The following is a 14,899-nucleotide window of genomic DNA, read 5'->3' on the forward strand; positions in this document are numbered from 1 at the left end:
ATGTCACCTCTGTCTGCCCCGGTCTCTGGCCGTATGTGACCTCTGTCTGCCCCGGTCTCTGGCCGTATGTCACCTCTGTCTGCCCCAATCTCTGGCCGTATCTTACCTCTGTCTGCCCCGGTCTCTGGCCGTATGTGACCTCTGTCTGCCCCGGTCTCTGGCCGTATGTGACCTCTGTCTGCCCCGGTCTCTGGCCGTATGTGACCTCTGTCTGCCCCGGTCTCTGGCCGTATGTGACCTCTGTCTGCCCCAATCTCTGGCCGTATGTGACCTCTGTCTGCCCCGGTCTCTGGCCGTATGTCACCTCTGTCTGCCCCGGTCTCTGGCCGTATGTGACCTCTGTCTGCCCCGGTCTCTGGCCGTATGTGACCTCTGTCTGCCCCGGTCTCTGGCCGTATGTCACCTCTGTCTGCCCCGGTCTCTGGCCGTATGTGACCTCTGTCTGCCCCAATCTCTGGCCGTATCTTACCTCTGTCTGCCCCGGTCTCTGGCCGTATGTGACCTCTGTCTGCCCCGGTCTCTGGCCGTATGTGACCTCTGTCTGCCCCGGTCTCTGGCCGGATGTGACCTCTGTCTGCCCCGGTCTCTGGCTGTATGTCACCTCTGTCTGCCCCAATCTCTGGCCGTATGTCACCTCTGTCTGCCCCGGTCTCTGGCCGTATGTCACCTCTGTCTGCCCCAATCTCTGGCCGTATCTTACCTCTGTCTGCCCCGGTCTCTGGCCGTATGTGACCTCTGTCTGCCCCGGTCTCTGGCCATATGTGACCTCTGTCTGCCCCGGTCTCTGGCCGTATGTGACCTCTGTCTGCCCCGGTCTCTGGCCGTATGTGACCTCTGTCTGCCCCAATCTCTGGCCGTATCTTACCTCTGTCTGCCCCGGTCTCTGGCCGTATGTCACCTCTGTCTGCCCCGGTCTCTGGCCGTATGTGACCTCTGTCTGCCCCGGTCTCTGGCCGTATGTGACCTCTGTCTGCCCCGGTCTCTGGCCGTATGTCACCTCTGTCTGCCCCAATCTCTGGCCGTATCTTACCTCTGTCTGCCCCGGTCTCTGGCCGTATGTCACCTCTGTCTGCCCCGGTCTCTGGCCGTATGTGACCTCTGTCTGCCCCAATCTCTGGCCGTATCTTACCTCTGTCTGCCCCGGTCTCTGGCCGTATGTCACCTCTGTCTGCCCCAATCTCTGGCCGTATCTTATCTCTGTCTGCCCCGGTCTCTGGCCGTATGTCACCTCTGTCTGCCCCAATCTCTGGCCGTATCTTATCTCTGTCTGCCCCGGTCTCTGGCCGTATGTGACCTCTGTCTGCCCCAATCTCTGGCCGTATCTTACCTCTGTCTGCCCCGGTCTCTGGCCGTATGTGACCTCTGTCTGCCCCAATCTCTGGCCGTATCTTACCTCTGTCTGCCCCGGTCTCTGGCCGTATGTCACCTCTGTCTGCCCCAATCTCTGGCCGTATCTTATCTCTGTCTGCCCCGGTCTCTGGCCGTATGTCACCTCTGTCTGCCCCGGTCTCTGGCCGTATGTCACCTCTGTCTGCCCCGGTCTCTGTCCGTATGTCACCTCTGTCTGCCCCGGTCTCTGGCCGTATGTCACCTCTGTCTGCCCCGGTCTCTGGCCGTATGTGACCTCTGTCTGCCCCAATCTCTGGCCGTATCTTACCTCTGTCTGCCCCGGTCTCTGGCCGTATGTCACCTCTGTCTGCCCCAATCTCTGGCCGTATCTTACCTCTGTCTGCCCCGGTCTCTGGCCGTATGTGACCTCTGTCTGCCCCGGTCTCTGGCCGTATGTGACCTCTGTCTGCCCCGGTCTCTGGCCGTATGTGACCTCTGTCTGCCCCGGTCTCTGGCCGTATGTGACCTCTGTCTGCCCCGGTCTCTGGCCGTATGTCACCTCTGTCTGCCCCAATCTCTGGCCGTATGTCACCTCTGTCTGCCCCGGTCTCTGGCCGTATGTGACCTCTGTCTGCCCCAATCTCTGGCCGTATCTTACCTCTGTCTGCCCCGGTCTCTGGCCGTATGTGACCTCTGTCTGCCCCGGTCTCTGGCCGTATGTGACCTCTGTCTGCCCCGGTCTCTGGCCGTATGTGACCTCTGTCTGCCCCGGTCTCTGGCCGTATGTGACCTCTGTCTGCCCCGGTCTCTGGCCGTATGTGACCTCTGTCTGCCCCAATCTCTGGCCGTATCTTACCTCTGTCTGCCCCGGTCTCTGGCCGTATGTCACCTCTGTCTGCCCCGGTCTCTGGCCGTATGTGACCTCTGTCTGCCCCGGTCTCTGGCCGTATGTCACCTCTGTCTGCCCCGGTCTCTGGCCGTATGTGACCTCTGTCTGCCCCGGTCTCTGGCCGTATGTCACCTCTGTCTGCCCCAATCTCTGGCCGTATCTTATCTCTGTCTGCCCCGGTCTCTGGCCGTATGTCACCTCTGTCTGCCCCGGTCTCTGGCCGTATGTGACCTCTGTCTGCCCCGGTCTCTGGCCGTATGTGACCTCTGTCTGCCCCGGTCTCTGGCCGTATGTGACCTCTGTCTGCCCCGGTCTCTGGCCGTATGTCACCTCTGTCTGCCCCGGTCTCTGGCCGTATGTGACCTCTGTCTGCCCCGGTCTCTGGCCGTATGTGACCTCTGTCTGCCCCGGTCTCTGGCCGTATGTGACCTCTGTCTGCCCCGGTCTCTGGCCGTATGTGACAACTGTCTGCCCGGGTCTCTGGCCGTATGTGACCTCTGTCTGCCCCGGTCTCTGGCCATATGTGACCTCTGTCTGCCACGGTCTCTGGCCGTATGTGACCTCTGTCTGCCCCGGTCTCTGGCCGTATGTGACCTCTGTCTGCCCCGGTCTCTGGCCGTATGTGACCTCTGTCTGCCCCGGTCTCTGGCCGTATGTGACCTCTGTCTGCCCCGGTCTCTGGCCGTATGTGACCTCTGTCTGCCCCGGTGTCTGGCCGTATGTGACCTCTGTTTGCCCCGGTCTCTGGCCGTATGTGACCTCTGTCTGCCCCGGTCTCTGGCCGTATGTGACCTCTGTCTGCCCCGGTCTCTGGCCGTATGTGACCTCTGTCTGCCCCGGTCTCTGGCCGTATGTGACCTCTGTCTGCCCCGGTCTCTGGCCGTATGTGACCTCTGTTTGCCCCGGTCTCTGGCCGTATGTGACCTCTGTCTGCCCCGGTCTCTGGCCGTATGTGACCTCTGTCTGCCCCGGTCTCTGGCCGTATGTGACCTCTGTCTGCCCCGGTCTCTGGCCGTATGTGACCTCTGTCTTTTCTGGGAATTGTTGGGCACTACAAGAGGTTGATGAAAAACTTTGCCATGGTGACCGACCTCCTTAAGGGGACAAAAACAGTTCATGGCCAAAAGGAATGTCGGAGGTGGAGACGGCTTTTCAAGAACTAAAAGTAGCTCCGAGCAAACAGCCAGTCCTGGTAATTAAGAAGGAATTTGAACTTCAGACAGAAACCTCAGAAGTTGGATTAGGAGCAACCACTTCTCAGGAGATACACGGAGAAGAGCTCTCTACCCCAGTAGAAAACTGTCAGCAAGAGAGAAAACACCTATAATGCTGCCCCAATAAACAAGAATATAACTACTATAATACTGCCCCTATGTACAAGAATATAACTACTATCATACTGCTCCCTATGTACAAGAATATAACTACTATAATACTGCTCCTATGTACAAGAATATAACTACTATAATACTGCTCCCTATGTACAAGAATATAACTACTATAATACTGCCCCCTATGTACAAGAATATAACTACTATAATACTGCCCCCTATGTACAAGAATATAACTACTATAATACTGCCCCCCATGTACAAGATTATAACTACTATAATACTGTCCCTATGTACAAGAATATAACTACTATAATACTGCCCCCTATGTACAAGAATATAACTACTATAATACTGCCTCCTATGTACAAGAATATAACTACTATAATACTGCCCCCCATGTACAAGAATATAACTACTATAATACTGCTCCTATGTATAAGAATACAACTACTATAATACTGCCCCCTATGTACAAGAATATAACTACTATAATACTGCTCCTATGTACAAAAATATAACTACTATAATACTGCTCCTATGTACAAGAATATAACTACTATAATACTGCCCCCTATGTACAAGAATATAACTACTATAATACTGCCTCCTATGTACAAGAATATAACTACTATAATACTGCCCCTATGTACAAGAATATAACTACTATAATACTGCTCCTATGTACAAGAATATAACTACTATAATACTGCCCCTATGTACAAGAATATAACTACTATAATACTGATCCTATGTACAAGAATATAACTACTATAATACTGCTCCCTATGTAGAAGAATATAACTACTATAATACTGCCCCCTATGTACAAGAATATAACTACAGTAATACTGCCCCCTATGTACAAGAATATAACTACTATAATACTGCCCCCTATGTACAAGAATATAACTACTATAATACTGCCCCCTATGTACAAGAATATAACTACTATAATACTGCTCCTATGTACAAGAATATAACTACTATAATACTGCCCCTATGTACAAGAATATAACTACTATAATACTGCTCCTATGTACAAGAATATAACTACTATAATACTGCTCCTATGTACAAGAATATAACTACTATAATACTGCCCCTATGTACAAGAATATAACTACTATAATACTGATCCTATGTACAAGAATATAACTACTATAATACTGCTCCCTATGTAGAAGAATATAACTACTATAATACTGCCCCCTATGTACAAGAATATAACTACTATAATACTGCTCCTATGTACAAGAATATAACTGTTAGAACCTTGCTGTTAGGTTTTTTTTCCTTTGCTGGTCTCATGACCTTGTTGGCCTATTTAATCCTGCTCCGCCCTTCTGGCTTTGCTGGACTTCATTGTATATCTACTTTCTAGCTAGCCTGTGCTCTGTATCTAACTCTGTTAGTTTGCTTGGTCTACGGACCTCTATGTTCTATCTGTTTTGTTTGTTCGTCTGTCTGCTACTATTTCTGTTAGGAGGTGTCCCATATTCCTCCCAGTCCTTAGTACTTGTAGGGATTCCCTCCCCAAATCTATAGGTCTCCGTACAGACTAGATTAGGACTTTAGCAGGTCTGATCGCAGGATCAGGTTCCCTGTTGCATCGTAGGGATTCAGCTGAGTCTTATAGTAGGGACAGATCTCCTCTCTTTCCTTAGCTTTGGTAGCAGAACATAACAGTAAGTCCAGCCTGTAAATTCTCTAAGGAAAGATTTTTTTTTTGTTCCATCATGGTGTCGGTTCAGGATTTGGCTAAACACCTGCAGGGACTCTCTCTGGAAGTGGCCGAGCTCCGTCAGCACGTGAGTAACTGTCCTGGAGCATATTTCTTGGAGCCTAAGGTATGTTTGCCGGATTTATTTTTTGGTGAACATCGAGAATTTTTTTCATTTAAAAATGCTTGCTTATTGTATTTTCGTTTGAGACCCAAGTCCTCTGGGGATGAATCCCAGCGCGTAGGGTTCATAATGTCACTTTTGCGCAAAGAGCCTCAGGAGTGGGCCTTTTCTTTGCAACCTAGTGATACATGCTTCAGATCAGTGGATAGTTTTTTTTCTGCTTTAGGACTATTATATGATGATCCTGACCGTGTGGCATCAGCTGAGACTGAGTTGAGACGTTTAAAACAAGGATCAGGTAATATGGAAAAATATTGTACACATTTTCGTCGTTGGTCCACTCAAACAGGGTGGAACGATTCTGCTCTGAAAAGTCTATTTCTTGCTGGGCTCAGTGAAAGGGTTAAAGACCTGCTAATTGCTTATCCTACACCTGAGGATTTGCAACAGGCTATGCAATTAGCTATACGGGTGGATAGAAGACTGCGTGCTAGGGTTAATGAGAGCAAATCCTCTGCTATGTCAGTTTCTGGTTATGATAATGTGTGTACTAACAGTGGTGAACCGATGGAGATTGGATCGGTGGCACCTCGCTCTCAAGAAAAAGACCGTCGTTTTTCAGAAGGCTTGTGTTTCTATTGCGGGAAATCTGGTCATTTGATTAAAGGCTGTGAGCTTCGTATGAAGAAAGAAAAAAAAATGGTCAGTCACGCCCGTATTGCCTGTTTAAATTCCAAGGGTATATTTTTAGCTGCTTCCACGATTGCTCAGGAAAAATTAATGGAATTTCGGGTGTTTGTTGATTGCGGGTCTACACTGAATGTTATTGATGGGGGATTCGTGGAAAAACTCAATTTAAAACCTGAACCTTTATCATCCCCCATTGCTGTGGTTTCTGTGGATGGTTCCCCTTTGAAGAATATTACTCTCAAGGTCAGTGAATTTCCTCTCACTATTAATGGTGTTCACCATGAGAAATTGGATTTGGTAGTGTTGAATAACTTGCCTTCTCCAGTAATATTGGGTTTGCCCTGGTTAAAATTTCACAATCCTGTACTGGATTGGTCTACCAGTGAAATTAAATCCTGGAGCCATAAATGTTATGACAAGTGTTGTAACGGGCGTATTGCAGCTTTGGATAGGGGAGAATTGCCTGTTCCTATTCAGGATTTTTGGAGAGTTTTTTCTGAGAAAGAATCGCAGGTTTTGCCTCCCCATAGAGACTATGATTGTTCTATTGAATTTGTCCCTGGAGCGACTCTTCCTAAAAGTCGTTTATTTAACCTTACTATTCCTGAGAGGAAGGCTTTGGAGGAATACATACAGACAAGTTTGGCCGCCGGTCACATTAGGCCCTCTAAGTCTCCTGTGGCGGTTGGATTTTTTTTTGTAAAAAAAAAGGACGGCGGTTTACGTCCTTGTCTGGATTTTCGTGAGATTAACAAAATTACGGTACGCAATCCTTACCCACTGCCATTGATTCCTGATCTGTTTAACCAGTTATTGGGGGCCAAGTGGTTCTCTAAAATTGACCTTAAGGGGGCATACAATCTGTTGCGCATGAAGGAGGGTGATGAATGGAAGACTGCTTTTAACACTCCTGTGGGTCATTTTGAGAATCTGGTTATGCCTTTTGGTCTTACTAATGCTCCTGCATTTTTTCAGAATCTGATTAATGACATCCTTAGACCTTTGATCGGTAAAAATGTGGTTGTGTATTTGGATGACATTTTGATTTATTCGCCAGATCTGGAGTCTCATTGGCGGAGCGTGCGTGAGGTATTACAGTTATTAATGGACAATTCGCTTTTTGCTAAGCTGGAGAAATGTGAGTTCGCTGTACAGAGAATTAGTTTTTTGGGCTACATTATCTCCAGCAAAGGTTTTGAGATGGATCCGGTTAAGGTTCAGGCTGTGCAGGAATGGCCTAGGCCTATTGGTTTGAAATCGATACAGAGGTTTTTGGGTTTCGCCAATTACTATAGAAAATTCATAAAAAATTTTTCTAGTATTGTCAAACCTCTGACTGATCTCACCAGGAAAGGTGCTGATGCGGTTCAGTGGTCTTCTGAGGCCATTGAAGCTTTTGTGTATCTCAAGGAGAGGTTCACCTCTGCTCCCATCCTTATGCAGCCTGATGTTACTAGGCCGTTTTTGGTTGAGGTTGATGCTTCCTCTGTGGGGGTTGGCGCAGTATTGTCTCAGGATAACGGGGATGGATTACATCCCTGTGCATTTTTTTCAAAAAAATTTTCGGAGACTGAATTGAATTACGATATTGGTAATCGGGAATTATTGGCTATTAAACTCGCATTTGAACACTGGCGCCACTTCTTGGAAGGTGCGGAATTTCCCGTTCAGGTTCTTACGGATCATAAAAATCTGATATATCTTGACGCTGCCAAGCGCCTGAATGCTCGTCAGGCTAGGTGGGCACTGTTTTTCTCGCGGTTTAATTTCTCCGTTACTTACATCCCTGGTACTAAGAATGTTAAGGCGGATGCCTTGTCTCGCAGTTTTTCTCCCATAGTCGGTGCTGAGAAAGAGGAAAACATTTTACAAGAAGGTGTTGTGATAGCTGCTTTAGACTCCGTTTTGGAAAATGAGATTCTTAAAGCACAGGAGAATGCCCCATCTAACACTCCTCATGGGAGGTTGTTTGTGCCTGGGACCTTTAGGAGAGATTTGTTTGTTGAGTGTCACGAATCTCGGTTGGCAGGTCATCCCGGAATCTCTGAGACCAAGAGACTGGTGGGTCGCAGTTTTTGGTGGCCTGGATGGCAGAAGGAAGTCATTAAGTGGGTGCGCCAATGTACTATATGTGCTAGATCTAAGTCCTCACATACTCCTGCTGCGGGGTTGCTTTGTCCTTTGGAGGTCCCCAGTGCTCCTTGGACACATTTGGCTATGGACTTTATAACTGACCTTCCCCCCTCTGAGGGTTTTACTGTCATCTGGGTGGTCGTGGACCGTTTTAGCAAGATGTGTCACTTGGTTCCCTTCGTCAAACTGCCCTGCGCTAAAACTCTCGCTAAGGCCTTTGTCAAGGAAATTGTCAGACTTCATGGCGTTCCTACTGACATTGTTTCTGATAGGGGTCCTCAGTTCGTGGCTCGTTTTTGGCGTGCCTTTTGTGACAGGTTGGGAATTCATTTGTCGTTTTCGTCCGGATATCATCCTGAATCTAATGGCCAGACAGAAAGGAAAAACCAGGATGTTGAGCAGTTCTTGCGTTGTTTTGTGGCAGACAATCAAGAGGGGTGGTCTGAGTTTCTGCCACTTGCCGAATTTGCTCTGAACAATCATACATCTTCTTCTGCTGGTTGTTCGCCTTTTTTTTGTTGTTCTGGGAGACATCCGTCGTTTGGGTCGTTCTCCAAGTTGGGATCTGCCGTGCCTGAGGAGGAGAATTTTTCCGGTGATTTGGAAAGAGTTTGGACGGATGTGCGTGGTAATCTTCAGGAGGCCAACAGAAAATCTAAAGACTACTTTGATAGGAAACGACAGGAGGTTTTGTTCGCTGTTGGTGACATGGTTTGGTTGTCCTCTAGGAATCTGCGGTTGAGGATTCCTTCTAAGAAATTGGGTCCCAAGTTTGTAGGGCCCTTTAAGGTGCTTCAGGTTGTCAACCAATCTGCTGTTAGGTTGGAGGTTCCTACCTCCTGGAGAATTAATCCGGTATTTCATGTCTCTCTGTTAAAAAAAGCTGTTGTGTCGGATGGTGACGCCTCTGCCTCTGTTCCTCCGGTGGTGGAGGACGGGGAATATGAAATTTCTCGCATCCTTGACTCTAGACGGTATAGAGGTAGTTTGCAGTATCTTGTGGCCTGGAAAGGTTTCGGACCCGAGGATAACTCTTGGGTGAGGTCAGATGATGTTTCCGCGTCCAGACTTATCAGAGCGTTTCACAGGAGATTTCCTGATAAGCCTGGTCCTAGGGGATCCGGAGGATCCTCTTAGAAGGGGGGGTACTGTTAGAACCTTGCTGTTAGGTTTTTTTTCCTTTGCTGGTCACATGACCTTGTTGGCCTATTTAATCCTGCTCCGCCCTTCTGGCTTTGCTGGACTTCATTGTATATCTACTTTCTAGCTAGCCTGTGCTCTGTATCTAACTCTGTTAGTTTGCTTGGTCTACGGACCTCTATGTTCTATCTGTTTTGTTTGTTCGTCTGTCTGCTACTATTTCTGTTAGGAGGTGTCCCATATTCCTCCCAGTCCTTAGTACTTGTAGGGATTCCCTCCCCAAATCTATAGGTCTCCGTACAGACTAGATTAGGACTTTAGCAGGTCTGATCGCAGGATCAGGTTCCCTGTTACATCGTAGGGATTCAGCTGAGTCTTATAGTAGGGACAGATCTCCTCTCTTTCCTTAGCTTTGGTAGCAGAACATAACAATAACTACTATAATACTGTGAACAGAGCCCTGTCCCCTCTGCTCTGCCTAGCTCACCGCTCGGGCGGTTCCAGCCCTGCTCTGCCTTGCTCACCGCTCCGGCGGTTCCTGCCTGCTCTGCCTTGCTTACCGCTCCGGCGGTTCTTGCCTGCTCTGCCTTGCTCACCGCTCCGGCGGTTCTTACCTGCTCTGTCTTGCTCACCGCTCCGGCGGTCTCTGCCCGCTCTGCCTTGTTCACCGCTCCGGAGGTTTCTCTCTGCTCTGCCTTGCTCACCGCTCCGGCGGTTCCTGCCTGCTCTGCCTTGCTCAACGCTCCGACGGTTCTCGCTCTGCTCTGCCTTTGCTCACTGCTCCAGGCGGCCTCGCTCTGCTCTGCCTTTGCTCACTCCTCCAGGCGGCCTCGCTCTGCTTTGCCTTTTCTCACCACTCCGGCGGTTCCTGCCTGCTCTGCCTTGCTCACCGCTCCGGCGGTTCTTACCTGCTCTGTCTTGCTCACCGCTCCGGCGGTCTCTGCCCGCTCTGCCTTGCTCACCGCTCCGGCGGTTCTTGCCTGCTCTGCCTTGCTCACCGCTCCGGCGGTTCTTGCCTGCTTTGCCTTGCTTACCGCTCCGGCGGTTCTGGCCTGCTCTGCTTTGCTTACCGCTCCAGCGGTTCTTACCTGCTCTGCCTTGCTTACCGCTCCGGTGGTTCTTGCCTGCTCTGTCTTGCTCACCGCTCCGACTGTTCTTGCCTGCTCTGTCTTGCTCACCGCTCCGGCGGTCTCTGCCCGCTCTGCCTTGCTCACCGCTCCAGAGGTTTCTCTCTGCTCTGCCTTGCTCACCGCTCTGGCGGTTCCTGCCTGCTCTGCCTTTGCTCACCGCTCCAGGCGGCCTCGCTCTGCTCTGCCTTTGCTCACCGCTCCAGGCGGCCTCGCTCTGCTTTGCCTTTGCTCACCGCTCTGGCGGTTCCTGCCTGCTCTGCCTTACTCACCGCTCTGGCGGTTCTAGCCTGCTCTGCCTTGCTCACCGCTCCGGCGGTTCTTGCCTGCTCTGCCTTGCTCACCGCTCCGGCAGTTGTTGCCTGCTCTGCCTTGCTCACCGCTCCGGTGGTTTCTGCCCGCTCTGTCCTGCTCACCGCTCCGGCGGTTTCTCTCTGCTCTGCCTTGCTCACCGCTCTGGCGGTCCCTGCCTGCTCTGCCTTGCTCACCGCTTCGGCAGTTCTCGCTCTGCTCTGCCTTTGCCCACCGCTCCAGGCGGCCTCGCTTTGCTCTGCGTTTGCTCACCGCTCTGGCGGTCCCTGCCTGCTCTGCTTTGCTCACCGCTCCAGGTGGTCTCGCTCTGCTCTGCCTTTGCTTACTGCTCCAGGCGGTCTCGCTCTGCTCTGCCTTTGCTCACCGCTCCAGGCGGTCTCGCTCTGCCCTGTCTTTGCTCACCGCTCCAGGCGGCCTCGCTCTGCTCTGCTCTTGCTCACCGCTCCAGGCGGCCTCGCTCTGCTCTGCTCTTGTTCAACCCTCCAGCGGCCTCGCTCTGTTCTGCTTGTCTACCGCATCTGCAGTTTTGTTCCTGACTCCCAGTCTGTACTGGACCTTATCCAGTCTGTGCTCCAACCTGCTAGTGCCTCCCTGTCGGCACTCCAGCCGTGCTTGCCAGTACTCCCTGCCTGCATACCAGTCGTGCTTACCAGTGCCCGCCTGTCTGCATACCTGTCGTGCCTACCTATACCCACCAGTCTGTGGGCCAGCCTAACCTGCCTGTTCCTATATTCTCCGGTGTGGGTCAACAGCCGTGTCCGGGGTCTGACCTGGTGTAGCACCTGGTCCCTCTGCTCGGTTCCTCCCTGGTGCACTGGCGTCGTTAGCAGTCGTGCGACCTTGGTCGAATCGGGTAGATACTTAGTTACGCCCCTCCAGGCACTCTCCGGTTCATGGTCCAGTGGGATCACTAAACGCGGACACGCCAGTCAGTCCGGGCATGTGCATAACAACTACTATAATACTGCCCCCAATGTACAAGAATATAACTACTATAATATTGCCCCCTATGTACAAGAATATAACTACTATAATACTGCTCCTATGTATAAGAATACAACTACTATAATACTGCCCCCTATGTACAAGAATATAACTACTATAATACTGCAACTATGTACAAGAATATAACTACTATAATACTGCCCCCAATGTACAAGAATATAACTACTATAATACTGCAACTATGTACAAGAATATAACTACTATAATACTGCCCCCTATGTACAAGAATATAACTACTATAATACTGCCCCTATGTATAAGAATACAACTACTATAATACTGCTCCTATGTACAAGAATATAACTACTATAATACTGCTCCTATGTACAAGAATATAACTACTATAATACTGCTCCTATGTACAAGAATATAACTACTATAATACTGCTCCTATGTACAAGAATAAAACTACTATAATACTGTTCCCTATATACAAGAATATAACTACTATAATACTGCCCCCTATGTACAAGGATATAACTACTATAATACTGCTCCCTATATACAAGAATATAACTACTATAATACTGCCCCCTATGTATAAGAATACAACTACTATAATACTGCTCCTATGTACAAGAATATAACTACTATAATACTGCTCCTATGTACAAGAATATAACTACTATAATACTGCTCCCTATATACAAGAATATAACTACTATAATACTGCTCCTATGTACAAGAATATAACTACTATAATACTGCTCCTATGTACAAGAATATAACTACTATAATACTGCTCCTATGTACAAGAATATAACTACTATAATACTGTTCCCTATATACAAGAATATAACTACTATAATACTGTTCCCTATATACAAGAATATAACTACTATAATACTGCTCCTATGTACAAGAATATAACTACTATAATACTGCTCCTATGTACAGGAATATAACTACTATAATACTGCTCCTATGTACAAGAATATAACTACTATAATACTGCCCCCTATGTACAAGGATATAACTACTATAATACTGCCCCCTATATACAAGACTATAACTACTATAATACTGCTCCTATATACAAGAATATAACTACTATAATACTGCTCCTATGTAAAAGAATATAACTACTATAATACTGCTCCCGTGTACAAGAATATAACTACTATAATACTGCCCCTCTGTACAAGAATATAACTACTATAATACTGCCCCTATGTACAAGAATATAACTACTATAATACTGCTCCTATGTACAAGAATATAACTACTATAATACTGCCCCCTATGTACAGGAATATAACTACTATAATACTGCCCCCTATGTACAAGGATATAACTACTATAATACTGCCCCCTATATACAAGACTATAACTACTATAATACTGCTCCTATATACAAGAATATAACTACTATAATACTGCTCCTATGTAAAAGAATATAACTACTATAATACTGCTCCTGTGTACAAGAATATAACTACTATAATACTGCCCCTATGTACAGGAATATAACTACTATAATACTGCCCCTATGTACAGGAATATAACTACTATAATACTGCCCCCTATGTACAAGAATATAACTACTATAATACTGCTCCTATGTACAAGAATATAACTACTATAATACTGCCCCTATGTACAGGAATATAACTACTATAATACTGCTCCCTATGTACAAGAATATAACTACTATAATACTGCGCCCTATGTACAAGAATATAACTACTATAATACTGCCCCCTATGTACAAGAATATAACTACTATAATACTGCTCCTATGTACAAGAATATAACTACTATAATACTGCCCCTATGTACAGGAATATAACTACTATAATACTGCTCCCTATGTACAAGAATATAACTACTATAATACTGCTCCCTATGTACAAGAATATAACTACTATAATACTGCGCCCTATGTACAAGAATATAACTACTATAATACTGCTCCCTATGTACAAGAATATAACTACTATAATACTGCTCCCTATGTACAAGAATATAACTACTATAATACTGCGCCCTATGTACAAGAATATAACTACTATAATACTGCCTCCTAGCTGTGAGGACGTGTGTCAGTGGTTCTCCTGATGTCTGGAGCAAGCCCGGGGAGGGGCCTCCCTGGGCGGGTAAGCTCTCCAAGCAAGGCCCAGGCTTCCAGGCCTACACTGGGAGGAAACTCCCAAGCTCTTTCTAATGTGGATGCAAATCCCAAAGCGACCTCTGAGGAGAAGAGAGCTCCTAATGGAAGTAACAGCAGCAACAAGAAAGATGGAGTTTTGAAAGTGAGTAAAGTAAAGGAAGAAGGAAAAGCCGTGGTCGTATGTAAGAAGGTGACAGTAAAGCAGTCGGCCAGCCAAGGCAAGCAGAGTGAAGTGCAATTAGGAAAGATCCAGAAGGAATCTACTGCTGGGAAGCTGAATGGAGGAAAGCAGCTTGTTGGCTAGGAGGTGAAGCAGATCCCATCACCAGCCTCAGGTGTGCAGCTCACTCCAAGCCGGCAGAGGAGGACATCTCTGGAGAGACAGACCCTCCAGGAGAACCTGCAGCAGAAGCACGTGGTGACCAGCATGGCGCGCTCTGGACGCACGAGGTCGCAGTCAGGTGGCAGCAGTAAAAGTGCTGTGAAGCCTGGAGCCATGAAACCAGCGGTGGTGAAAACCAAGGAGGCATCTAGGTCCAAGCAGCCAGAGACCTCACTGAAGGCAGGATCCCAGGAGACTCCATGTGCAGCAGGGCTGCAGATTGCAGAGGACATCCCAGGACTGGTGGAGAGGTTGCGTGTGTTACAGCAGCAGAAGCAGCTAATACAGGTATCCATAGACTGTGCATATAAAATAAAGGCTGAGGATCCCGGGGATCACACCGTGTATGACCGGAAGCTGAACTCAATGGGGGCAGAGCTGGCAAATGTGGTGAAGGACATAGACTGTGTGTTTGAGAGGATGGGGCCCCTGGCAGAGACTTACAGGAACCAGAAACCGTTTATGTTCAATCTGCCGTACTCTGCTGATTCGCAGTCAGACATTGTCCCAGGTGGGCCCCAGAAGCAGGTGCGGCCAGTGCTGCAACCCGCAAGCTTCTTGTTCCAAAAGGGACTGCACCAGGAGCCGCAACAGCCTGCGGCAG

This window comes from Phyllobates terribilis, unplaced genomic scaffold (genome assembly GCF_046119375.1).
Source record: "Phyllobates terribilis strain yellow unplaced genomic scaffold, ASM4611937v1 Scaffold_1__5_contigs__length_1240528914, whole genome shotgun sequence".
NCBI lineage: Eukaryota > Metazoa > Chordata > Amphibia > Anura > Dendrobatidae > Phyllobates > Phyllobates terribilis.